General features: G+C 40.1%; 1 pseudogene; it reads right to left on the bottom strand.

The window, feature by feature from the left end:
- Window positions 1-993: 993 nt before the first annotated feature.
- On the bottom strand, window positions 994-3,173 carry LOC123460683 (annotated as a pseudogene).
- Between the last annotated feature and the right edge of the window lie 1,562 nt (window positions 3,174-4,735).

Below are 4,735 nucleotides of genomic sequence, written 5' to 3' on the forward strand. Positions count from 1 at the left end.
CTACATAGTGAGACCTTATCTCAAAAAAAAAAGAAAGAAAGAAAAGAATACAAAATGCAACAAGATGGGGCTGGAGAGATGGCTCAGAAGCTAAAGCTCTTGCTTGTAAAATCTGACAGCCTGGGTTCAATTCCCTAGTACCCATGTAAATTCATATGCACAAAAAGGCACATGTGTCTTGAGTTTGTTTGCAGTGGCAAAAGGCCCTAGCATGCCCATTCTCTTCTTCTCGCTTCTCTTCCTCTCTCTCTCTCCATGAAAATGAATAAAAACTATTTTTAATAAAGCAACATTAAAGTTCAATAACAGCAGATTGTTTAAACAGATCATGAATGAAAAATGGAAATATATTCAAATATATGAATGCTATTGTACAAAAAGTTCAGGTTTCAAAATAGTATGAATACTATAATATTATTTTTGTGAATGCATACAGTTAAAACTAAATATAAACATACATTAGCTTTCAATATTACATGGGTTTCTATAAAGAGATAAACAGGTATATATGAATAAATATGAAATATATTTATAATTATGCATCTATGTGATTTTTCAGGTGTTACTTTTTGCCTTGGATCAAAATTACTGATGATGTTGTATTTTTGTTTCAATTTTATTTTTTTTCCTGTATTTTGTATGGAGAATATGTTACTTGTATATATAGTAAAGAAATACTAGAGGATTTTATAGGCCCATATGTTTTGAAGTTAGCACCAATTTTTCTTATGTAATATATGAGACACAGAAATATTCTATTGTGGATTACTTTCAGAGGCATCAAATTTGCTTTAAGTACTCAAGGATCTACACTGCCTTAAATGTTTTTATTCCTTTTCTCCATTTTTTTTCAAGAATGATGTTTTATTTTGAAGCAATTGAAGCAAATCTTTTTTTTTCCTATAAATACAAATTTATTTAAAGTTCTTTTGTGATTCAAGTAGAAAAAGTTGCTTTTAAACTACTGTCACACACAGGAAATGTAGAGTGAGGCTTCCATCTTTTCTGACAATCTTCTCTTCCTCCAAAAGTATTCTCTTTGGAAGTCAAGGTAGTTGCTCATAAGTAAGGCTTTAAATAAATTACAAATAGGTAATATGCTTCCGCGTGCATCTTCCTTCGAGCTACTTGGTGCACTGTTGCACGGCAACAATTTTTCTCCCCTGCTGCTTCTTGGTTGGAAGTCTGAGAGTCTGAAACCTGCACTGGCTCGGGTGAGCATGGGAATCCTTCTGGAACCACGGATGCAAATATCCATTGTAGAAATCAGTAGCTGTTAGTGTTTTCTTAAGCATTACTGATCGAACACCAATCCATCCATCCTTGCAATAAACCAGCAGCATCTGTGATGGTTTGTGGTACACCACTGATCCTGGAATAATATCCTGTCGTGGGAGTTTTGGATCTGAACTGTTAACTTTGACCAAATCCAGAAGCTTAATGGTATTCTCCATCCACAGTGTCTGCAATGGAACTATACTTCCAATGGCACGTTAAAGTCTCAGTATTTGCTCGGAAGTTTGTTCCTCCCATTTTACACAGCTGGTGCCAGCAGAAATCTTCGGGGCAAATGTCACTCCCTCAGTTGGCTGCTGTCTTCCATTGTTCAGACTTTCAGGCAAATTTTTCAAAACTGAGATAAGCATGTCGGCACCGAGTTTTGACAACATTGCCTCTAATTCCTTGGAGGTGCTCCTGGGAGGCACAGGAATGGTTTTCTGCTTGAGAATTGGGCCTACGTCAAACCTTTTAGGTCTAATTTGCATGATTGTTACTCCAGTCACCGCGTCTCCATGAAGCACCGTGTGGATTATCAAGGCAGGACCACACCACCTTGGGAGGCAACTGGAATTCACTATGTAGTCTCAGGGTGGTCTCGAACTCGCAGCCATCTTCCTTATTCTGCCTCCTGGGTGCTGAGGTTAAAGGCATGTGCCACCAAGCCCAGCGGCAGTCCTTTTGAGGATGGCGATGGCACTGTGACCACCTCCAGCTTTTCAATCAGCTCCCCTTCGCTTTCTCTGGCGGACTGCAGCGCCCGCAGCGCCTCCGGGGCGAAATGGTCCGTGCCAAAGAAGAGCACTCGCCAGGGCGGCTTCTGGCGGACTCGGGCGTCGCCATCGTCCACCCCGCCAGGGCTACCGCGGAGCCCGCGCACGGGCCGTGGCACGGAGCTCGGCCACCCGGCCCAGCAGCGCCGCACCAGAGCCCTCAGCCGAAGCAAATCTTTTGAAGGCCATAGAAATGAGAGTGACAATATGGAAATGTTAGGAGTGTTATTAGGCACACTCTATAATTCGATTTACAGATTGACTATTCCTTATCTGAAATGTTTGTGACTAGAAGTATTTCAGAGTTCTTATTATTTCAGGTTTTGAAATATCTGCATTAATAACATGATATCTTCAGACTAGAACTCAAGTCTAAAACTTTACATTTATGTTTTATATACATTTTATAGCCATAACCTTAGGTGATTTTATGTAATGTTTTCAGTAATTTTGTCATGATGTAGAATTATCCAATGGTGGCATTATGTTAGGACTCAAAGTTTCTGGTTGCAAGCGTTGTGAATTTTGAATATTCAGCTTAGGTAACTACCTGTACACGTACCGCAAATCTTCAATAAAATGATGAGTGAGTGACTTTAAGGGTGAGATGAAAGAAATTCTGAATTCAGAGTTTAATCCAATCTCTCAACAACCTCAGCTATTGTTTAAACTATTTGAAAGTTAAGCTACTACCAAAGTGTGCCAAACAATGCTTTCATCTCTCCCTCCACTAATTTTTACATACATCATAACTTAGTTCAATATTTACTTTTGTTAGTATTTCACTTTTCATAAGTGAAAGACTACCCTTTCTAAAGCAAACTTAAGGCACTTCCAGGTAGGATGACAGCATAGGAGCCATGCCAAACCAGCCTAGGGGGGATTTAAGAAAACCACAGCAAAATACACTCTTCTTCTAAAAAGTGAAAGATTATAGGTTGTTCTTAGACATAGTGGAGAAGCAGGAGAGACCAAGACCTACCAGAAAGGAGGAAATCAGCTGGATTCCCACTGAGGTGCTTGCAGCCTGCTGATCCATGTGATCCACACACCCACATAGCACAGCTTGCCAGGTGCACCAAGCAGCAGCAGCAGATACCAAACAAGGGGACTCTCCAACATCATCAGCCTTCTTGCAAAGTCAAAAAATCTGAAGGAAAGATAGCTGAGATCAACTAAGGAGCAACTGAAAGGGATACAGGTGGAACTGCGTGAGCAACTCCAGGAGTCTGCACTCTCCCATCCCCCACCCATCAGAACCATGAATCTCAGCATTCAGCCCCTGGTGGCAGTGCAGCCAGAACAGCTGATTACGACTCCAGCTCTACAGCGCAACACAGAGGGATCGACGTGGGCACTCAGCATTGGTGAGACTGGAAGCCACACCAAAAGGTAGTGAGGCTGACTGACAAAAAAGAAAAACAGGTACATAGGCCTACATTCAAAGAGCTAATCTCTCTTTCTATGTCAGGGCAGGTTATGGGTTACATATTCTTGGTTGACTTTACCATTTTCAAATGAGCTGTATTTGGAGGTTGAATATTGTTGCCTTTGCTGCTTTCAGGTTTATAAGGCATTTGTCCTTTGCTTCTGTCATTATTGGGGGCAGGGTCTGATTCAGATCCAGGTTGACCTGGAACCCCATTCTGAACAGAATTCTCTACTCCAAGCTGACAAGATTAAGGGTGTAGAAGAACACACACCTTTAGGGCTTTTGGCTTTATAAAACTATCTGTTTTAATCCCAACAATCGCATGCTCTGGGCTGTTTTTTACTGAATGTGTTTGTTGCTCAGTTGAAGTTTAGAATTTGCTAATAAATTACTCTGCCCAGTCCACTAAAATACTTGCTTAGCAAACTCAACACCTAGGATTACTTCTGCAGCAAGATGGGGGTGCAAGGGCTACACCTGACACCTTAAACTCATATCCTGAAAGTATATAAAGGTAGATCTCCACATCTAAGAACACTGCAGATAAGTAGAAAACCCAAGCATCAGATCAATTCAGGAAGTAAAAGTTGCTATATTACAATATAAGAAACACAAAAAATCAAGAGAATACAATCCCACCAAAAATTATAATCCATCAGAAATGATCACCAATGAGATTATTTTAGATTAAATGCCTCACAAGGATTTCAAAAATATGATTGTATCTATACTCTAAGAAATAAAAGAAGAATGAAAGAAATTAAAGAAGAAAACAAACCCCTGAAAGAGAACACAAGAAACCAGCTTACTGAAATAAGGAGGTCATTATAAGACATGAGTAAGGAAATAGAAATACTGGAGAAAAACCAGGCTGAATTTCTAGCTCTGGATAACACAGTCAGTCAAATAAAAATCTCAGGCTGGAGAGATGGTTTAGTGGTTAAGTGCTTGCTTATGAAGCCTAAGGACCCTGGTTCAAGGCTCGATTCCCCAGGACCCACGTTAGCCAGATGCACAAGGGGGCGCATGCGTCTGGAGTTCATTTGCAGTGGCTGGAGGCCATGGCGTGCCCATTCTGTCTGTCTCTCTCTCTCTCTCTCTCTCTCTTTCTCTGCCTCTTTCTCTCTCTGTCACTCTCAAATAAATAAAAATAAACAAAAAAAATTTTTTTTAATAAAATAAAATAAAAATCTCTGTAGAAAGTCTCACCAGTAGAATGGATGAAGGAGAAAATGGCATATCTAAACTACAA

This window comes from Jaculus jaculus, chromosome 5 (genome assembly GCF_020740685.1).
Source record: "Jaculus jaculus isolate mJacJac1 chromosome 5, mJacJac1.mat.Y.cur, whole genome shotgun sequence".
NCBI lineage: Eukaryota > Metazoa > Chordata > Mammalia > Rodentia > Dipodidae > Jaculus > Jaculus jaculus.